At 48.3% G+C, this 23,182-nt stretch overlaps 1 protein-coding gene across 2 annotated transcripts in view; it reads left to right on the forward strand.

The window, feature by feature from the left end:
- The first annotated feature begins 628 nt into the window (after positions 1-628).
- The window catches only part of DISP3 (dispatched RND transporter family member 3), a 148,273-nt gene continuing 125,719 nt past the window's right edge, over positions 629-23,182 (forward strand). For both annotated transcript variants that reach the window (XM_085609878.1, XM_085609879.1), the window contains exon 1: positions 629-644. The gene's annotated coding sequence lies outside the window, so the exon portion shown is untranslated. The remainder of the gene's footprint in view (positions 645-23,182) is intronic.

A 23,182-nucleotide genomic window follows, 5' to 3' on the forward strand; every position in this document is an offset into this window, starting at 1 on the left:
TTTCCCTTTTGGCCACTGTGGTGGCCCTGCACCTCCCTTTGCTCAGATGTGGCACTGTTCTTGAGCTGGACCCTCTCTTCCGCTAGCCGCCTCTTTTCCAGAATCTAACTACCACCCATTCCGCCGAAGAACGGCGCCGCTCAGGCTTTTAACTCCGTTTCCTGAGCTTTTCCCCATCTCTGAGCCCCCTTCCGAGCCTCCTCCCACCCTCACCCTCTGCACACACAACCCTCGAGGCAATATGACCCATTCCCTGTGTATCATGGCCCCTCCAGCAGGGTGAGCCCCTCTATGCTAGCTCTGTCCGCCCCCCTTTTGGTATTGCGTCCCCTTCACAGAGCTGTGCCAGCAGAATAGACGTCTGGGTCGTACCATGACCGGGCTGTGAGGATGCTGCTGGGTTTGGGGCTTAGGCTGAGCACATAAAGCCGATGCGGCATTTTGATGGTGTCTTGTGAAGTGGATAAAGCCTCAGTCACATCCCGGGCCCCCGGTCCTCCACTGCGTATATCAAGTACGAAGTTCTTTGACCCTCACCCCCAGTACACGCACGTCTCCAGATGGTACAGCCCGAGTCATCACAAAGGATGCTATAAGAGCTCGTTCCAGAGGCTCCGGAGCCGGGGTCTCGGCTGCGGGCTCAGGTGAGTGATGGACGAGGTTGGGGGGCAGAGAGCCGACGGGGTCCAGGCGATGGCTGAGGACGTGTTCAGAAGGAGGGGTGGAAGGGTAAGAGTGGGTCTGGATGAGGTGGGGGGCATGAGGATCAAGTTATGGCAGTCGGGCGCGGGGGTCGTGTGGGTAGGGACGATACAGTCTGTACACTACGTTTTGGAGACTGAAGGGTACCGGAGTTCGGGGTAAAGGAAACTTTTGGGCAAAGGAGTGGATGGTCCAAGGAATGGGGACAAAAAAGGAGAAAACGGAGTGTCCATGAGATGAATGGAGCACAGGTTGCTTCACAGTGGAGAAAAGGAGTTGCATCTGGGTTCCAGTCAGATGAGAAAAGCGCTTCCAAATGTTATCTTCCGGTCCGATCCCAGAAGGAAGAGAAATTAAGGGCTGAAAGATCATAGGAGACATAACCAGACCTGGGGTGCCCACAGGGTCCTTTGATCAGTGCCTTCTGTTATGGTAGGTGTCGCGTCTCAAGGTGGGTGCCTCATCCCTAGGTGGGGTTCATGAGCCTCAGGCGGGTTCCTGGTCACAGGGTGGATACAAGGTATGTGGCTGATCAATGGATGGTCAAGTATAGGTGCAGCATTCTGTGATGGGTAAAGGGTCCCATTGTGTTTTCAGAGGTCTATGGGGCCTTTGTAATCTACTATATCCTTTCTACATGTTTTATACCTCTCACGAAGCCACAGAGTTCTCGGGTGGTCGAGTACGAAGCTGTTCTGTTTGTTGACATGGCTGGTAGAGTGTGCTGCACAGAGTAAGGAAAGTTTTGGTGTTGCGTGTTTGATTCCGTGTGGCACTATATTTTGTGGTGAACTTGCAGCTGTGCTTAAGCATGGAGTGAAGTGTTTAGAAGCCAAAAGACAAACTCTCATTTCTGTGGACGTCTATTTTGTGAACAAGACTCCTTTGTTGTGCATGGTTGGTAGAGTGTGGCCTTGTAGTGCAACCTATGTGGCAGGAGTCTGGTTGTTGCGCGGTGAAGTTGTTGCTGTGACTAGGCATATAGAGAAGCACAGGGTGGAGCAGATTGATGAAAGATGACTTACATCTTGTGTTCGGCACATTCCTGCGGTGGATGCAGGCTTCCATGGATGCTTTATAGTGCCGGGGGAGGCAGTTTCTAAGGTGAGTGCTGTTTCCATGAGTGTAACTGGTCTCTTTGGTGGATGTATGGTGTGTATGTGTTCTACGGTGGGTGCATAGACTGGTGGGCGCTTGATTCTTCATTGGATGCAAGGTCCTGGACCCGTGGTGTTTGCATTGTGTAAGCAATGCAGGGTACCATGGTGAGTGCCAGGCTCCGGAGTAGGTACAGTATACAACGGTGGGTGCAGGGCTTGTGAGTGGGGACAGGGTCCTGCCATGTGTACAAGGTCCAGCCATAGGAACATAGACTTTCAGCAGCAGTTGGTGATTTCTTTGGCACCCCAGCCAAGTTGAGCCCCCTATTGTGATTTGAAAATGTTTCCAGGAGGTTGTGTGAAGTGTTCTGGGAAAGATTGTGAGTTTGCGAATAGATGCAGATAAGGATTTCAGCAGATAATGGTTTCACATGCTCAATAATTGTCATGGCACAGAGGTGTGTAGGACTGATGGTTCTTGTTCATGCGGTGGTGGGTGGATCTCACAAATGTAGAGTGAGAGGTTCTTTGTTTGAGCTATATCATAGATTATGGTGGAGGTAAGAAATCTACTGAGTTTTTTTGTATGGCATTCAATAGTGGTGAAGAGTTCTTTGTTTGGGCTGCTCTTTTGGGGTTTGATGAAGAGGACAAGATTTGTGTTGGGTTTTCGGTGCAAGAGTTGAGTTTCTTCTATTTTTTGGGCTGTGGTGATTACTGTTGTACTGGACTTGAACAAAGATGTTTCGTGGAGGATCTGTGTCTTGTATGAGGTTTGGTGTGGGGTGTTCAGTGGAGGTGTTGAGTTTCGTTGGGTTTGGGTAACATATTCAGTTGTGGTTAGGAGTCTCGTGTTGAGTCTCCTCCAAGGTTTTATGCTGGGTTTTCTGGAAGTTGAGACTCACTGGAAGTCTGATGACAAGTCCTCTGATGGGTTTGCATTTGGTTGTGGCAAAGAATCTTGTGCTGGAGTTATCGGCAGGTGCTTGCTTGAGATAAGGATTCATTTTTGGACGTTATGTCCCAACAGCCAAATGTCTAAAAAACACTGTAGACCTTGTGTCTTGTGTTGGGCTTGTCCTAAGGAGTTAGTGAAAGTATGTTCTTTTATTTTTGGCTGATTCGAGAAACGTTGTTCTCTATAGGTTTGTTGACTAATCTTAATCTTTAGGTCCAAAGCTGTCTGTATTTTGGGTGTGTGCCTTTATTTGTGCTGGACTTTGGAATCAATTTAGTAGTTCTGAGAGATTTTGAGGGTTTATGCTTTAATCTTTTGGAGTGACATTGGGTTGGCAGGAAAGTGTCTTTTGCTCACTCGAGTCTTCGAAGTACTTGTGTTGACAGATATTTGCATTAGGCGTAAAGGATCTTCCAGTGGTACAGCAAAGGGTCTTCGGAGAAGTGGGCGTGCTGGAGGATATCTTGTCTTCTGCTATAGTAAATGTGCAGAGACAGTAGTTTGGGTAGCAACAGGTATAAAGGTTGGTATTCATGTTATATCGGGTTTGAAGTCTCACCAAAGCAGATGTGCATGAACAGATCTTATATGGAACAGAGGAAATATGAGGACCCCAGAACTATTTTGAAGTGTGATACTTCAGGTGTGTGCATTTGTGTGAATGGATGTGTGTCAGTGTGCAATTAATCCTGGTTGGGCACAGTCAGGGTGTTGCCTTGAATGAATGGTGAGGGCTGCCATTGGACAGTTTGTGTCAGAGACTCTTCGCCTCTGTCCCTCACATGCCTTTGTCTCCTCTCTATCTCTGCCTACCTCAAGGGAACAAAACGATGCAGACTTTCCAGTAATTCAGAATGGGCTTAACCGTAAGACTTCCATTCGTCCACAGAGCACCCAGGGCTGGTCGAGTGATTACCGTCCTTGATGTGAGTTAACATTACAGATTTGATCCACAAGAGAGCAGGTAGCTCAAGGGATGCCCTATCTGCATGCTTGTGGCAATGTTCCATCCATCGTCTGCAGCCCACAGTGTAGGCTTTTTCCAGTCAACAGTGTGTCTGTCCTTGCAGACTGGCTGAGCAAGACACCTCACCAATGGAACAAAAACAAAATTTGCTTGTTGGTTTCTTCAACACAAAATAGTAGATTTCATACTTTTAGGGTTCTGCACTTTGGGCTTTATAGTTTTTGGGCAAAGAGGAAGTGTTATCCCCTTCGATCTTCTCCTGCTGTGAGCCCACCCAAAGGACAGTGCTGGTCATAAGGTTGACAGGTAGTTGGATTAAGAACGCCAAGTAGGGCTTGAAAGCGGCAGCCTAATAACCATCCCTTGAGTCCTCAAGAAGTCTTTGCCCATTGGTTTGGTGGAGTGGGAAACCCCAGTTCATTTTAACCCAGAGAACCTCAAGTGAAAAGGAAAAACATGCAGACCGGCTGTAAAAGTCTGCAGGGTGAGGAGTGGAGGACGATGGAAGGCTCTCGAAACCTCTGCAGGTCCTCAACAGAGGGGCTTCTCGAAGGGGTCTTGAGGGGGCTTCTAGTAGGGGTCTAGAGGAAGAGAATGAAGACTGAATGGAGTCTGAACCAAAACTTCATCAAATTACCACCATTGTTCACTTATGGAACTATTCAAAATGTGTGGTGGGAGCTTTCAGGGGGTGTATGGGCTATCCAATTGAGGAGCAGCCACTTTCTTGTTTAAAAGTAAGTTGGATGTCAACTCGAGTTACCTGACCTGAGGCGTGAGACATTGGACCATTCTAGGTGCTATCTTCAGTGTTTTGTCATCCCGCCTTTTCCTAAGAGAAGCTGCGGTTTCATGCGCCTTATTTTTTCTCATCCCCACCCTGGAACATGCATGAAAAGGAATTCCTTCACTTGAACTGTACCGACGGTTACATAGCAGGCTTAGATGATGGCAATTTTGTTGGCTACATCCAGTGCACCGTAGTCTGGAATTAGACGCACATATGCTCTCTTCTCGCCGTCGGGCCTGATCCGCGTGTTGACCTTGGCAACATCAATATCATAAAGCTTCTTTACAGCCTGGTTGATCTGATGCTTGTTAACCTTGACATCAACAATGAAGACCAGCGTGCTGTTATCTTCAATCTTCTTAATTGCAGACTCTGTGGTAAGCAGGAACTTAATGATAGCAGGGAAATGGCCTTTGCAACACGGGCTGAGCCAGCGCGCTGTTTCCCCACAAGCGTAACAACGCTTGACTGAACCCCGCATCTGCTTTAACCACGCGTATGCTTGGTTAAGACAGATAGTGGTCTAGTGTCCAGATGGGCAGGGAGAGGAACATGAAGTCTTTGAACAGGAAGCTCCGGACGCGGACAGGTAAGTAGGACTGGGGCCGGGTTTGGGAGGTAGTTTTTAGGGGTGGGGTCAGTTTTAGGGCTTAGGGCGGGGGATCGGGCTAGTTTTTGAAGGTGACAGGGTTTTAGGGCTCAGGGTGAGGGGGAGGGTCGTGGTAGTTTTAGGGGCTTGGCCTGAGTTATTAGATGTGGGGGCTGGTTTTAGGGCCCAGAGCGGGAGGAGGGGTCAGGTAATCTTTTCAAAGGGGGGCCTGGTTTTAGGGCTCAGGGTGGAGGGAGTCAGGGTAGTTTTAAGGGCAGGGTGGAAGTATGTTTTAGGGCTCCGGGCGGGGGGGCTGGGGTAGGGGTAGCTTTTGGTAAGGGGCAGGGTTTTAGGCCTCAGGGTAGAGGGAGGGGTCAGGGTAGTTTTAAGGGCAGGGTGGGTCGGATTTAGGGCTCAGAAAGGGGGGGTCAGGGTAGTTTATTTGAAAGAGGTAGGGTTTTAGGGCTCAGGGTGGGGGAAAGAGTAGGGGTAGTTTTAAGAGCAAGGCAGGCTTACATTTTAGGGCTCAGGGCGTGGGGGCTGGGGTTGGGGTAGTTTTTGGTAGGGGGACAGGGTTTTAGGCCTCTTGTAGTTTCAAGGTCGGTTTTACCAACTTTTCAACAATATAAAAAAAATGGAAAATCTGCAAAACAACAGATTCCCATGATGGTTTCTCCCCACTCCTGCCTTATCTACCTCTCTCTCTGTTTGCCAGTGGGTGTTTTATAAGTTTCCTTATAAAGTGCTTTGTTTCCACAACATTATGGAAACAAGAAGAGTGCAGGGAACTAAACAAGATGCATACGTACAAAAAAGCTGCTTTTCAGGTTCATTTTACGGTGGTAAATCAGACACAGGGGGTAGTACTCGTGGTAGGCTATTCCACAGCCTAGGTGCTTGAGCAACGAAGGTCTGCCTCCAAGTTCAGGTTCGAGCGAAGTGGCTGATAGATTTTCAGCATTGGCGAACTACTTGTGGCTCGTGCTGGAAATGGCACCATGGGTGACACAGATCAAAGGTGACCCTGGCTGCACCAGGCCACCATTGGAGCACTGATGGCGGCGGTGTGACGTGAGCAGATGGTCCATCCCCAAGGACTAGGAGTGAAATCGCATTCTCAATCATCAGCAGCTTTCTCGGCTGATATTAGTGAGGGTCAAATATAGAGCATTTCCATAGTCCGCGCGCTCCAACGATAGCAAAGCCTGCGATCCACAACCTGTGTGGGTGAAGACATGGCTCACTTTGATGCAGAGCCTTCCGGTGGCAAAACTAAGCTCAAGTGACAGTTTTAACCCGCGGTCTCAGCTATAGGTTACTCACTGGCTGTGCCTCCACCTCCTTTTCCAAGTCCTGTCTTCCTCTTTCTCTTTCCTGTTGTCTGCTTGTTCTGTGTGCTCCCCTCACATCTGTCGGTGCACGGCTTGGTCTCTTTCTCTGCTGCCACTCCATTTTTCTGTTTCCATGTTTACGTCCGTCCTTCCTTCTTGTTCTCGATACCATTATGCCTCAAGTGTTCCTGCCCTTTCCCTGTGATCCTTTTGATTCTCGCTTCCGCCGTCTCCCCCACACTTTCTTTCCCTCCCCTATCTCCCGTGACTCTGCCCCCACTATGTTGCCTTCCATTGTATATAGTGCCAGCGCGGTTGTTATGTTATCGCAGCGCATTGTCTGTCTGGGCGCCCTTTCGTGTGGACCAGTCGAACTGGAGGAACCAGTGTGTATGGTGCTTGTTGTTTTGTCTCTGTTTGCGTCTTCATATCACTGTTGTCTTTTCACTCAAGGACTGTGTAAGGATTGTGGCTCACACTCACAGAGGTGACATTGTGAAGGGCTGCAGGTGCCAGGAGTGTGCCACGCCAGGTTTTTGAAGTTCCCCATGGCTTGTCTGTCTGTCTGTCTGGGCTCTTTCTTTGGACCGGTATTTGTCGGTCCAAAGCACGCGCTTTGAAGGCTCCTCCTCCGTTAAATGCACACTTCACTTCTAACTACGCCCCTCTCCGGGCTAATTCCCAGCAAGACTTTCTTAAGTGAGTACACGCTCCATTCCCAAGGGCAGGCGTGAACCCGCATTCTGAATCATCTACAGAGAGAGAAAACAGACTTTTTTTACAAGGGACAAAGGATGTGACGGAATCCAACACCTGACAGTTGTTCAAATCACACACCGGGACAGCAGCTTTACAGGCAGGGTGGGAGATTGCATCTGGGTCTGGCCGTGTGGGAGTTCCTGATGGTTATTGTGGGGCGTCTGGGGTGGCCATCCTTTGTGCTGCCTGGCAATGGTTGCTGAAAGGTTCTCTTGGACTGGTGGTTGATGGTATGCCAGTTGTTGTTCATGGACTGTTATTACGTTGGTTCTCACATGCTTGAACAGTTGATGTGGAGGTTGTCCGGGTGGATGTCAATGTGGTGTCCGGCATGTGGATCCTCGGCAAGCTGCTGATGTGGAGGTTGTCTGAGCGTATCTCAGTGTGGTGTCTGGCAATGTGGGCCCTCGGCGAGCTGTTGATGTGGAGGTTGTCTGGGTGGATGTCAATGTGGTGTCTGGCAATGTGGGTCGTCGGCGAGCTGCTGATGTGGAGGTTGTCTGGGTGGATGTCAGTGTGGTGTCTGGCAATGTGGGTCCTTTGCGAGCTGCTGATGTGGAGGTTGTCTGGGTGGATTTCATTGTGATTTCTGGCAGTGTGGGTCCTTGGTGAGCTATTGATGTGGAGGTTTTCTAGGTGGATGTCAATGTGGTATCTGGCAAAGTGGGTCCTCGTGAGCTGTTGATGTGGAGGTTTTCAAGGTGGATGTCATTCTGGTTTCTGGCAATGTGGGTCCTCGGCGACCTGCTGATGTGGAAGTTGTTTGGGGGGTGCCAGTGTGGTGTCTGTCGATGTAGGGGCTATTGGTGCAGGAGGCTGTTGTATAAGACCGTTGATGTGAAGAGGGATTGTGAATGATTTGTAGGTGACAGACTCTTCTTGTGGGGTTGGTGATGGGCCTACGATGTGGAGCTGTAAGTGCTGGGTTGGGCAGGCTTTCAGTCAGGGGTTGTCAGTGTGGGAGCTGTTGGCATAGCTTTGACATCGTCAGGACTATCAGTGTGGGGCATTCAAAGAAAAAACACAAGTCAGCAGGCCTTTTCCATCTATGCACCAAGGGTCTGGATCAACATTCCCTTATCATCAGGACTGCCCCAACGCAGCTCCAATTTAGGAAGGAGTTGAGAAGGCGCACCTCCTTAAATAACGCTACACCATAATGCATTAATTGTCCACAACCCAACTATCCCTCCCATCACTCGTTGACTTTATGCTTATTTTTGACTGTCTAGCACTCCTCTGCCTATTGGCTAGGTTTGCGCTATAGAAATACCATATACATAAAACAGGAGCTACTGGTGTTGTGTCTTTCGATGAGGCAACTATATCAGAGCATTAGTGGGACTGTTGGGGCACTGGGAGTGTGAGAGTGTGTCAGTGGTAAGGCACTGGGGGCGTGAAAGTGTGTCAGTGGCGAGGCACTGGAAGAGTGAGAGTGTATCAGTGGTGAGGCACTGGGAGTGTGAGGGTGTGGAAGCCATCTGTCACTTTTGGGGGCGTTGATATGAGTTTTGTGACTGCCGGAGGCACTGCAGCTGAAAAGTGTCACTTCTTTAAAGGTTCCTTTCATAATTTAATTTGCATCATTTCTTGCTCTCGAGCCGTGCACTGATGTGGTTTAGCAGGTTTTTAGGTGGATGTCATGAAACTGAGGCCGCATACCGGAGTCGCTAATCCCCCTCCCACATCCCATCCCCTTGCCCCCTCAGCTGCTGCTAGTGTGTGCTATGTGGTGCAGTGATCGCAATGAGACTCGCACTGTCCTGGCGAGAGAGTGACTGGAGAGCTGCACAGTGGCGTAACAAAAGCGCCCGCAACCGCGGAGGTGCGGGGACCCCCGAGCTCCGGTAGGGGGGGGGGACTCCAGCACCGGCAGGTCCTTGGCCTGAGAGCTCCGGAGCGTGGCCCTGCATGTACTTTGCAGGAAGGGGGACTCAAGTCTCGTTACGCCACTGGAGCAGCAGCGAAGTTGGCAGGAGGGGGGGAAAGGAGGTTATTGGGCGAATGGAAGAGAAGGCATTCCTCCTTGAACCCTATCCTGGATATGTGCGTCCTCGAGCTCCGTCTGCTGCCAAGGGCTGGGCCAGCAGACACGAGCAGCTTATTGTACCGGGTGCCCTCGCTTGGCTTGTTGTACACCCACCAGGGTGAAGCAAACCCCTGGCCTGTGTCTTCTCAAGCCCTATTTGCTATCTTTTGTTTTGACAGCAGGGGTGAGGAGCATAGTGTTGACTGTACACGGCCGTGGTTCTTGAGAACCGCCTTCGGACTGGGTTCCAACTCTGGGCTTTGTGTCTCCTCTGCTAGATGTGCTGCCTAAGGACCCTGCGCGGAGATGAGCCACATGTTGTGCTCAGTGTGCCCTGAGTCTCTTCTGCTAGATGTGCTGCCTAAGGACCCTGCGCGGAGAGGAGCCACATGTTGTGCCTAGTGCGCCCTTAGTCTCCTCTGCTAGATGTGCTGCCTAAGGACCCTGCGCAGAGATGAGCCACATGTTGTGCTCAGTGCGCCCTGTGTCTCCTCTGCTAGATGTGCTGCCTAAGGACCCTACCGCGGAGATGAGCCACATGTTGTGCTCAGTGCGCCCTGTGTCTCCTCTGCTAGATGTGCTGCCTAAGGACCCTGCCTCGGAGATGAGCCACATGTTGTGCTCAGTGCGCCCTGTGTCTCCTCTGCTAGATGTGCTGCCTAAGGACCCTGCCGCGGAGATGAGCCACATGTTGTGCTCAGTGCGCCCTTAGTCTCCTCTGCTAGATGTGCTGCCGAAGGACCCTGGGCGGAGATGAGCCACATGTTGTGCTCAGTGCGCCCTGAGTCTCCTCTGCTAGATGTGCTGCCTAAGGACCCTTCGCGAAGATGAGCCACATGTTGTGGTCAGTGCGCCCTGTGTCTCCTCTGCTAGATGTGCTGCCTAAGGACCCTGCCGCGGAGATGAGCCACATGTTGTGCTCAGTGCGCCCTGTGTCTCCTCTGCTAGATGTGCTTCCTAAGGACCCTGCCGCGGAGATGAGCCACATGTTGTGCTCAGTGCGCCCTTAGTCTCCTCTGCTAGATGTGCTGCCTAAGGACCCTGCGCGGAGATGAGCCACATGTTGTGCTCAGTGCGCCCTGTGTCTCCTCTGCTAGATGTGCTGCCTAAGGACCCTGCCGCGGAGATGAGCCACATGTTGTGCTCAGTGCGCCCTGTGTCTCCTCTGCTAGGTGTGCTGCCTAAGGACCCTGCCTCGGAGATGAGCCACATGTTGTGCTCAGTGCGCCCTGTGTCTCCTCTGCTAGATGTGCTTCCTAAGGACCCTGGGCGGAGATGAGCCACATGTTGTGCTCAGTGCGCCCTTAGTCTCCTCTGCTAGATGTGCTGCCTAAGGACCCTGCGCGGAGATGAGCCACATGTTGTGCTCAGTGCGCCCTGTGTCTCCTCTGCTAGATGTGCTGCCTAAGGACCCTGCCGCGGAGATGAGCCACATGTTGTGCTCAGTGCGCCCTGTGTCTCCTCTGCTAGGTGTGCTGCCTAAGGACCCTGCCTCGGAGATGAGCCACATGTTGTGCTCAGTGCGCCCTGTGTCTCTTTTGCTAGATGTGCTGCCTAAGGACCCTGCAGTGGAGATAAGCCACATGTTGTGCTCAGTGCGCCCTGAGTCTCCTCTGCTAGATGTGCTGCCGAAGGACCCTGCGCGGAGATGAGCCACATGTTGTGCTCAGTGCGCCCTGAGTCTCCTCTGCTAGATGTGCTGCCTAAGGACCCTGCGCGGAGATGCGCCACATGTTGTGCTCAGTGCGCCCTGTGTCTCCTCTGCTAGATGTGCTGCCTAAGGACCCTGCCTCGGGCATGAGCCACATGTTGTGCTCAGTGCGCCCTGAGTCTCCTCTGCTAGATGTGCTGCCTAAGGACCCTTCACGAAGATGAGCCACATGTTGTGCTCAGTGCGCCCTGTGTCTCCTCTGCTAGATGTGCTGCCTAAGGGCCCTGCCGTGGAGATGAGCCACATGTTGTGCTCAGTGCGCCCTGTGTCTCCTCTGCTAGATGTGCTGCCTAAGGACCCTGCAGCAGAGATGAGCCACATGTTGTCCTCAGTGCGCCCTGTGTCTCCTCTGCTAGATGTGCTTCCTAAGGACCCTGCCACGGAGATGAGCCACATGTTGTGCTCAGTGCGCCTGTGTCTCCTCTGCTAGATGTGCTGCTTAAGGACCCTGCAGCGGAGATGAGCCACATGTTGTGCTCAGTGCTCCCTGTGTCTCCTCTGCTAGATGTGCTGCCTAAGGACCCTGCAGCGGAGATGAGCCACATGCTGTTCTCAGTGCGCCCTGTGTCTCCTCTGCTAGATGTGCTGCCTAAGGACCCTGCAACGGAGATGAGCCACATGTTGTGCTCAGTGCGCCCTGTGTCTCCTCTGCTAGATGTGCTGCCTAAGGACCCTGCCGCAGAGATGAGCCACATGTTGTGCTCAGTGCTCCCTGTGTCTCCTCTGCTAGATGTGCTCCCTAAGGACCCTGCAGCCGAGAGGAGCCACATGTTGTGGTCAGTGCGCCCTGTGTCTCCTCTGCTAGATGTGCTGCCTAAGGACCCTGCAGCGGAGATGAGCCACATGTTGTGCTCAGTGCGCCCTGTGTCTCCTCTGCTAGATGTGCTGCCTAAGGACCCTGCCGCGGAGATGAGCCACATGTTGTCTTCAGTGCCCCCTGTGTGTATCTACTCTGGCTATATGTGCTAAGGACTGTGCAGCAGCGCAAGTGAGCCACATGGTGTCCTCAGTGTGCCCTGTCTCTCCTCTGGCTATATGTGCTGCCTAAGAACCGCGCAGCGGAGATGAGCCACATTTTGTCCCCAGTGCGCCCTGTGTCTCCTCTGGCTATATGTGCTGTCAATGGACCACTGAGTGGAGATGAGATGCATGTTGTCCTCAGTGCCCCTTGTGTCTGCTCTTGCTATATGAACTGTCTATCGTCCACCCAGGGGAGATGAGCCACATGTTGTCCTCAGTGCACCATGTTTCTCCTCTGGCTATATGTGCTGTCCATGGACCACTCAGGGGAGATGAGATGCATGTGTCCTGAGTGCAAATAACCATACTTTGAGCACTTATGGTGAGTGCTCTGGTCATGTTTATAACTCTTGTCTGGTGTCTCCCTGGGACTATTTCATGGAGAAATATTTCCCTCTGTGGAATTTCCCGAGTATTTTGGGCATGCTGTGAACCCTCACCCTTGCCCTGTGTCTTTTCAGGGTGCATGTGATGTGTAGGGGCCCCCGAGGAGATGAGATGAATGTTGTCTTCACTGCATCTTGTGTTTCCTCCGGCTACATGTGCTGTCTAGGGACCATGCAGTGGAGATGAGAGGCATGTATCCCCCATCCTCACTGTGTTTTCTCAGGCCACGTTTGGTGTATTGCAGCCGTGTAGAGGAGGTGAGACGCATGGTGTCATTAGTGCAACGCGCCGACTTTTGAAGACTTTTGGTGCTCAAACCATGGTTCTGATTCTAGTGTTAAGTTTTGCTGCCCTGGGACTTAATGGAAGCAACCTTCCCCTGCATCTCTTTGAGGTGCATGTGATTCGTAGGGGCTCCAGAGGGCATGATATATTGTCTTTACTGTGTCTTGTTGCTATATGTGCTGTCTAGGGGCCATGCAATCAAGAAGAAATGCATGCTGCCTTGATTGCGCCCTCTGTCTTCTTGGGTCATATTTGCAGTATAGTGTCCGTGTACTGTTGATGAGACATGTTGTCATGAGTTGAATGTGCCATGAACTATTTAGTGGAGACAACCTCCCCCTGTGTCTCTTCTGGATGCATGTGCTGTCTAGGGCTGTGACACTTTGCTGTGCACAGTGTCCTGGGCTCATTGACACATCACCTGTGTGACCTTCATCCTGGACTCAGTTTCTCCACAGGACCAGTTCATACTGGGAGCAGCCGGTGGTAATCTGTGTCTTGTGTCCATTTCTTCGCCACCTCTTCTAATAATTCTGGCCCCCTGATATACTTCCTTTAAAAAAAATTGTCCAGAGATTTTCATTTTCAATTTGTGTTTTTGGATCATTAGATAAGTAATTTAGCTTGGGTAGACATTGCTGATCCGGGCCAAATTTTTCTGGACAACATTTAAAAAAATGGCAGGTGTGTTGCAGTGATGATGTAATATTTCGGGAACCATGAGACCTATATACTTCTGTTTGATGTCAAAACATAGGTTTTGGGGGTCAAGTAGTCTGATAGAGACAGAAAATAACTCCTCAGAGCAACCCTTCCACAATTTTCCAAAATGGCGGCTATAATAGAGGAAGAAGAGACATAAATAGAAATGAAACAAATAATAATGTTTTTTAATCCTTTTATGTATACACCAAACAATGTTTATGATCTGAATATGAAAAAATAATGTTTATCACTCCTGTTTTAGACACATTTTCATAGTTCACTTTATTTTTTCTGGCAATAGCTTGTGGTACATTTGCAGAATGTTGAACATTTGAGAACAGCATATCAACAGGGACATCCTATTGTAGCACAGGTTTTGCAAGTACAAGTATGTGTAAGTTCTGTGGGTAGAGGCTTTAGAAATGTCATTAGTTTTATCACCCCATCTATCTCTTCCCAACCAAATTCACACAGATCTTTCTCTACATATGCATGATCCAAAACATTTACACATCTTCTGATCAAGTAGAATGCTCTTTTAATGTGTCCATGCACAGAACATGACATCGGTGGAAGGTCAGTTCGCGGGACTGATGTCTTGAACTCACTGTACCAAAGATTGTCAAATCTGTGACAGTCAGAATTCGTTTTCCATTCATGCACAAGGTATTTTTTTCTATGTTACATCTTTAAAGTCAGATTCTTCTTCTGTCTCAGCAAATCCTTTTAGAAACTTCACAGGTTCAGCAGTTAAAGTTTCAAGCTTTGTTTCAATTATGCTCTTAGTGTCATCACCCGTAGGAATATGTGTCTTGAGAAGAACACTGGGCATCTCTGGGTCACGTTTCTTGTACAGAATATGAAGCTGGGCTAAGTGTCTTTTCTCGCCTGGTCCATAACATATCTATAACTCTGACAATCCTTGACTTATAAACATTGCAACAAATCTAAGTAGCACAATATTAACATCTGAGTCATTTGACAGTACAATGACTCGATTGGAACGAATTTGAACAGCCCACTCAACATGTGGCACAACTCAAAAGTAAGCTTCCTCCAATTTGCTGCTAAGTTCTTGTACAATGTGGCCCATACCTTTTGAATATATCTCTACAGGCACCAACCCCTGATTGACAATCATTCCACTTTCAATAATTGGAAAGTCAGTGTTTACTGAAGCATCAGCAATGTTTTGGAAAGTTAACATCTCCAAGTTCATCTTGCTCGATGTTGATGACCAGAATCTATCAAGTTGCACAGGTATTGGTGCCGAATTTTTGATGCGGGCAAGATCAATTTTTCCCCTTGTAGACATTCGTCTGATTCTCTCACATTCTTTGACAGATAGTTCAAGATACCAATCAAAGACAATGTGCAGTTCTTGCAAGGTGCACACTGACTTTGATATCTGTAAACAGTCTGAACGACCTCTCCGAAGTTTTGCATGGATGAAATCTTGACCATTCGTAACTGTGACATATAGTCCACAACAACAGCAGTTTTCAAAGAGGACACCTTTTTGAACTGAAATTCTTTAGGGGAAGTTCTTTTTCAAGCTCTTGTACCAGTTTGTGCTTCACTGGTTTGGTTGCAGCATCGCCATCAAATAATGTGTTTGTTGGAAGATCATGCAACAGAATGCCCTCATAAATTCACCCCTTTCTTTTGCCACATCCATCTCTCTATGTGCTTGCCAAAGTTGTTTTTTGTAACCTATTTTGTAGTAACTAGTTGTACAAAACCTATGGCAATTGTAGCGTGGATGTTTAGCTTTAGTGATTATGTCAAACAGCTTTTTCTCTTTCAATACATACCTTTCCTGCTTCAGTTCTGCATATAGTTTGGATCCATGTTCCAAGACCTTTAGTAGACGTGTCTTTATATCATTATCCACATATTGCTTGGTCATGAAGTTGTGTAGTCGCACAGGCTTAGTCAATTCAAATGGGTTTCCTTGCTGCTGCATGAAATGAAGAAGGCTGTCAAGATGTTCATTAAAACGTTCCTTTCTCTTTCCCACAAGTCCATGGTGAGGAACAGTTTCACAATGGTCCATTAATTTTGAATTTGTCATCTCTCCGAAAACACTGCAAACAGAAAGTACCTCATGGTAAACTAGCTGCCATTGAGCAACATATTCACTTTTACGTATCTGACGAAAAGTTCCCCTTTGAGCTTTTCTGCGATCTCTGGATCATCTGTTCCAGTTTCATATCTGGAGCCACAGCATTTACTGTCTTTCACCACAAGATGTCCTTGGATGAATTTTCTACAGAGTTATGTTTTTTCACCTCTAGCTTCTTCGCTCTTTCCAAATACCAAGACCTATATCTCAGGTCGTTTATGCTACTGAATTCACTAAACACAGTAATTAGTGATTCCACAGTCTTTATGTGCAGTTACCAATTACCTTTCTGATCAGGATGTACCAAGTTTTTCACTAGAGCTATCACGTGTAAAACATTTCCCCAGTGCTAGCAAAGTTCTGATTTTTCTTCCCATTCCTTGACAAACTCTACAAACTTGGTCTTCTGATTTTGAACTGAGTGTATTGAACCTTGCCTGGCTTTGCATTACGTCTTTTGAATGAAGTGCACCCTGCGCCTTGTTCACTTCTGAGATAAGATATGCAAAACCAAATTTGTCATTCTTGTTCCAGGAATCATTCCAACACAATGTTTCTATAGCCTCAGATATGATGCGCATACCTTGTAACAAACTAACATAATGAGCTCCGCTCAATACCGACTGGACAGTTTTGCTTCCAAAGATTTCAGACTCAATAAGTGTATTGTCTATGCCACATCCACTGAGGTAACCTCCTACACACCGCAACACAACTTTTGTCATGTGGAAAACGCCCATAATTGGATAAAGATCATCAAAATTCACTGGATTGTTCATTAAAATGTCAGCTACAACACGGAAATCACCTTCATCACAGAAAATTGGCAGGATAAGTTGGTCTTTAAGCTGAGCATGCACATTTTGTAATATTTTTAGAGCTGTGTATACTGTCGCGTAGTTTGTGACTGGAGATGGTATTGCTGGTAAAAACCCAACCTTCTTCAGTGGGACGGTATTTCAGGAGATCATAGCAAGTATTCCGGCCCATGGAGGAACTGGCTTTTCTTCATCCTTCAGTCCGCACCGAATAAGCAATATGATAAATTCAGTCAAATCAGCTTTGCAGACTGCAGCACCGGGTAGAAGGTCCATGTCCTCAGCCACTTTGAATATTTCTGGTTTGAACATGTTGACGGCTTGTAATGATTTTGCACACATTGGCAAGGCAGTTGGGTTATAAGCTTGCAGCTTCATTTGTTTATGGCTACAGCTGACACAGGTTGTTTTCCAGCAGCTACTTCATTGGTACAGTCTTGAAAAAGCCCAACGGCAGTATCATGTGTGCTGAATGTTCCAGACAAAGAAGAGCTGTCTTCAAAATCAAAATAATCAAGAGCAGCAATTGTAAATCCTTTCCTGGTAACGTGACTTGGAAGTGGTGTGCTGTTGGATTCACAAGATTTCACAGCATGAGCTGCTAACAAGTTTCTGCTCCGTACTTTGTAATTATAACTTGGTGACACACCAATGCTATTCATTGAAGCGATTAGCTCTCTACTTTTGCTCTTGTCATAGATTGCATAGGCAGTCATATGTAGCAAAGATTTATTTTTGCTGTGATGTAATTAATAAAACATGATTCGGAAAAGACATTACACTTGCACAGCATAAGCCTGTTGGTTCATGGGATTGTCTTCGACTTCTTCACTTATATCTTCAAAGCCATCATCAATGTTGTCGGCTTCTGTTCTGAACTCAAAAACTTTCATATGTAACAGTTTTGTTTTGCTGATATTAAACAATGAAGTAATAAATCTTAATACAACATCAGGAATTCTTGTTGACTTCTGTGATTTGTCATTAAGTCAAAAATCTAAATCTTTAAGGACATTTCTTAAAATAGTTCCTGCTGATTTTACTGCATCCTGTGATCTTATTTTGGCAGCAAGAACTTCAGGTGTCAAATCAGCTGAGAACACCATATGTGGATCATTCTTTTAGTTAGACTGACAAAAACAAATTTTGTCATTGTACATTCTCACCAGAAAAAACGTAATTTAATTTTTATGGAACAATACAGTTTAATCAATTTTCACCATTATTTCTCTGATCTGAACCCATAGCCAGCACTCAAGAGTGCCTTTAAAACTTAATTTCCTATTTCAAAGAGTGCAAACATAACTGAAGGCTGGTGGTTATGTTGCTGCTTGGAGCTCATTTTACATTCATATTTTCGAATGTATGCATGCATGCAGTTCAGGTGGCTAAACAAACACCCTGTAAATACATTCAACTTGCTATTTAGATCAGCTACTCAGCTGAAAACTTCATCTTAGAAGAAACTAGCTGCAGATAAAAACATGTTTGCCCTTTGAGACTCACATACTCTCTACTTTGTTCATTTGTGGATCCCTTTGGCCCTTGTTCTGGCTAAACCACAGATAACAGATTGAAGATCCTCTGCTTTTGGAGGTGGATGAGGGGTAGCTATCCACTGATCTTCTAAGTGGATGGGCATTGGGTTTGGTTGTCAGCGTTTTCTCAGAAGACTTGAATTCTTGTTGTGATTCACTGGTTTCTGCTATTTTTTGACAATTTTTTTCCAGGCTTTTTTCCATTGTATACGACTTGTAACACTTGTTACAATGATAAAATATTTGATTCTCTTCACCCATCAGTTTTAATCTTTTGTGAACTTCGTCTTGCCCTATTTCTGCAGCATCTCCAACTCTCTTCTGTCCAGCTCAGTTGATGTTAGCTTTTCTCTCTGATTAGTTTAGCATTTGACACATTTTCTTTGTTGAAGGAGTTCTCAGATTTTGTAGTTACCACCTGGTGCGCTCATGTTTACAAATTTGAATCAACAGAAAACCTGAAACAAAAACAATATTAAATTAAAGGACGAATATGATGGCTAAACTATTATTATAGAGCCGCCATTTTGAAAAATGGCAGAAGGGTTGCTCTGAGTTGTTTTCTGTCTATATAAGACTACTTGACCCCCAAAACCTATGTTTGGACACCAAAATGAAGAATATAGGTCTCATGGTTCCTGAAATATTACATCATCACTGCAACACATCCGTCAAATTTTAAAATGTCATCCAGAAAAATTCAGCCAGGATTAGCAATGTCTACCCAAGCTAAATTACCTCTCTAATGATACAAAAACACAAATCAAAAATTACATTCTTTGGACAACAATTTTTTACAGAGGTATAATAAGGAGCCAGGACTATAACATATACCACTATGCTGGGCTCTGTATCTTCTACCTACATACATGATCTCACACAGGACCCATTTGTAGGCACAAGAAGTATAGGGACCAGCTCAAGAACTCACATTGACACGTGTGCTATTGGTTGCGTTCCTGAAAACGTATGCATATACACGTATATAGTATTTGTATAGCCCAACACTAGCTGAACCAGTACAGCTCTACCACCTGAAACCCTCATTATTGACTCTGTCTTCCCAGGTCCATTTCGCATCTCTTTGGAATCACTTGGAGGGCAGAAGCACCCTGTTTTTCCCTGCCAAAGGTATGGTTCATAAACATCTCTGAGGAGAACAATGAGAGAGCTAGGGAGGCAAGGGTGCGTCCGTATCCCCTGTAATATATGAGTTTAATCAAAAATGGACGAACCCAATGATGTTGGTATAATCACTGGCAAGCAGTGCTTGGGAACCCACTAGGTGAGTAAAAGGCCCCTCACACACCAACCTAGTTGGTGTCATGCTTCATCATAGGGGCCCCAACCGGGTGGCCGAGCGCCTCCCGGTTGTGCTGCAACGCCTGACTACAGCGGAGCTGGTGTGGTGTGATGATGTGATGTGGTGAAGAATTAAGAATTAAAAATACCTCTGAGAATCCTTGCCGACGGAAATTTATTAATGGCGGCTCAGGATATATTAAAATTAGAAATTATGTGAAGCAACTATCGAAAAAGATTCAATTTCAGGTAGTTGGCTATGTGGGTGGTCTACATGTTTCAGCCCTCCTCAAGATGTGCGGGGCTTTCTTCAGGACCAGGAAGTGCAGTGAGTGGCAAAATAGGGCCACGTGAATAGTGAAAAATAAAAGGGTAATTTACCTACACACTCGCTAAGGTGTGTGGAAGCGATATCAGCTCATTGGCAGACAACGCAGCAAAAAACACTATGGCTGAGTATTGATCGCTGATCAGGAAGGGGAGGAGTGCGCTCCTCGTAACACAGTTTTTGGTCAGAGAGCAGAACCCGCTAGGCACCTACTGTGGTCTCCCGGCGGTAGGTGCCTAGCGGGTTCTGCTCTCTGACCAAAAACTGTGTTACGAGGAGCGCACTCCTCCCCTTCCTGATCAGCGATCAATACTCAGCCATAGTGTTTTTTGCTGCGTTGTCTGCCAATGAGCTGATATCGCTTCCACACACCTTAGCGAGTGTGTAGGTAAATTACCCTTTTATTTTTCACTATTCACGTGGCCCTATTTTGCCACTCACTGCACTTCCTGGTCCTGAAGAAAGCCCCGCACATCTTGAGGAGGGCTGAAACATGTAGACCACCCACATAGCCAACTACCTGAAATTGAATCTTTTTCGATAGTTGCTTCACATAATTTCTAATTTTAATATATCCTGAGCCGCCATTAATAAATTTCCCTCGGCAAGGATTCTCAGAGGTATTTTTAATTCTTAATTCTTCACCACATCACATCATCACACCACACCAGCTCCGCTGTAGTCAGGCGTTGCAGCACAACCGGGAGGCGCTCGGCCACCCGGTTGGGGCCCCTATGATGAAGCATGACACCAACTAGGTTGGTGTGTGAGGGGCCTTTTACTCACCTAGTGGGTTCCCAAGCACTGCTTGCCAGTGATTATACCAACATCATTGGGTTCGTCCATTTTTGATTAAACTCATAAACATCTCTGCCATTCTGAACCTTCTCTGCTCTGGGTCCCAACCCGCTCATGGCATGAGCTATCTGTCCTGGGACTAGTCATTGAAGTGAACAGTCCTATGCCCTCACCTGTACTCCAGGACTCCTCTCCCAGCCCAAATTCTCAGCCTAGACTCTGTGTCCCAGCTGTACGTGCCACCATGGAACCATCCTGGGGAGGGGGAACAGCCCTCTGCCCTCGGTGCCAGGGGTGTATCCTGGACACCTCTCCCAGCCCATGTCCTCATCCAGGACTCTGTGCCGCAGGTGTGCATGCCACTTTGGAACCGTCCTGGGGTGGAGAAGCAGCCCTCTGCCCTTGGTGCCAGGGGGTGTAGCGCGCTATACAAGTGTTATGATTGATTGATTGATTGTATCCTCGACTTCTCTCCCCGCCCAAGTCCTCATCCTGAGCTCTGTGTCCCAGCCGTATATGCCTCCTTGGAACCGTCCTGGGGAGGGGAAGGCAGCCCTCTGTCCTCATAGCTAGGGGGTGTATCCTGTACACCCTCCCCAGCCATATGTGCCACCTTGAAACCATCCTGGGGTGGAGAATCAGCCCTCAGTGACAAGGGGTGTATCCTGGACGCCTCTCCCAGCTGGAGTCCTCATCCTGGACTCTGTGTCCCAACCATACATGCCACTTGGAACCGTCCTGGAAAGGAAAAGACAGCCCTCTGCCCTCACTGCCAGGGGATGTAACCTGGACACCCACCCTAGCCAGAGTCCTCAACCTCGACTCTGTTGCCCAGCCTTATGTGCCACCTTGGAAACCGTCCATTGGGAGGGGAAGATGCCCTCTACCCTCACTGCCAGGGGGCGCATCCTGGACACTTCTCCCAGCCTGTGTCCTCACCCTGGACTGTGTTTCCCAGCCGTACGTGCCACCCTGGACCCGTCCACGGGAGTGGAAGAAGCCCTCGGCCCCCAGTGCCAGGGGTGTATCCTGGACACAATCCGGGAGCTGGGCCCTGTTCTAACACTTATGAAGTCATCACCAGCAGTGATCGGCAGTGATGTGTCCAATAGCTTAGAACTCCCTTCTGCCACCTTGGAACCGTTGCCGGGATTGGAAGAAGCCCTCTGCCCTTGGTGCCAAGGGGTGTATCCTGGACACCCACCACAGCCAGATTCGTCATCCTGGACTCTGTTTCCTAGCCGTACGTGCCACCTTGGAACCGTTATGGGGATGGGAAGCAGCCCTCTCCCCTCGGTGCCAGGGGGTGTATCCTGATCGCCTCTCTCAGCCCGAGTCCTCATCCTGGACTCTGTGTCCCAGCCGTACGTGCCACCTTGGAACCGTTCTGGGGATGGGAAGCAGCCCTCTCCCCTCGGTGCCAGGGGGTGTATCCTGATCGCCTCTCTCAGCCCGAGTCCTCATCCTGGACTCTGTGTCCCAGCCGTACGTGCCACCTTGGAACCGTCCTGGGGATGGGAAGCAGCCCTCTCCCCTCGGTGCCAGGGGGTGTATCCTGATCGCCTCTCTCAGCCCGAGTCCTCATCCTGGACTCTGTGTCCCAGCCGTACGTGCCACCTTGGAACCGTCCTGGGGATGGGAAGCAGCCCTCTGCATTCACTGCCAGGGAGTGTTTCCTGGACACTTCTCCCAGTCTGTCTCTTCATCCTGGACTGTGTTTCCCAGCCGTACGTGCCACCTTGGAACCTTCCTGTGGATGGGAAGATACTTCTCCCAGCCAGAGTACTCACCCTGGACTGTGTTTCCCAGCCGTACGTTCCACCCTGGACCCGTCCACGGGAGTGGAAGAAGCCCTCTGCCCACAATCCGGCAGCTGGGCCCTGTTCTGACACTTATGAAGTCATCACCAGCAGTGATCGGCAGTGATGTGTCCAATAGCTTAGAACTCCCTTCTCTTTTCAAATGTGTGGCCGCCTATGTCCCTCCCACTGGCCCTGGCGGTGCAGCGGGAACCGGCTGCCAGGATACCAGGGCTGTTTGCCGAGCACGGCTCATCACAGAATTATTCATGAGCCCGCGAGTGTTTCCAGGCCCTGAAGAGCGACGCGGTAAACGGTCGCTTTGCCAGTCGCGATTGCACCAGGGCCCCGGGGGCCTCTTTGTCGGGAAGGGTTGCCTCGGGCTCCCACTGAGAAGCCCTGTGAAGCCCGAGTCCCTAGGGACACGTCCCGGGCAGGGGGGCTGATGTGCCACCTGCTTCTGGGATGGATGGCGCGCAGTAGTACGGAGTGCTGCAGAAAGCAGAGACGGACAAAGGCGGGCATTCTCTAGGCACCCAGCTGCACTGACCTCGCCAGCTTTCAACCGCAGACGTTTTTATTACTCCTTTTATCTGTATTCTGAATTCCACTGTTGATGTGTTTGGTACTGCTTTTTTGTTTCCTTTTCACATGTTTTACTTTAACAAAAACCATGTTAATGCCTGAGGAACTCACTAAAGTAAAACGTGTTATACATCCATTCCCAATTCTAACAAAGAAATATGAATACAATTTTAATCTAGACTTATTTAAAGTCTTTTAGCAAAATACCTTTCCAAACTGCTTAAATGGCACTTTAGTGCATCCCACACTTTATCCTGCCTTTTAAGCATGTCTAGAAATGCTGCTTCCTGTCTTCTTCCTTTATTTAGTCTAATTCCGTTTTAGGCAGTACCTGAATTCCCTGTTTCATCCCCAGACTTGTTGAATGGTATTGGTAATAGTATTTGCAGCTTGGTTGCGTGACACACGTCAGCTTCATTATTTCTCTGTGGAAGTCTGGTGCAAATTGTGGTTCTGCATTTCGTTTTTCAGTTACTTTCGTGTTGTTAACTTTTATTTACTTGCATTCTGTGCTTTGGTTGTTTCTCATGTCTCAATTGCATAGTTTGCTTTGTCA

Source organism: Triturus cristatus, chromosome 1_2, assembly GCF_964204655.1.
Source record: "Triturus cristatus chromosome 1_2, aTriCri1.1, whole genome shotgun sequence".
NCBI lineage: Eukaryota > Metazoa > Chordata > Amphibia > Caudata > Salamandridae > Triturus > Triturus cristatus.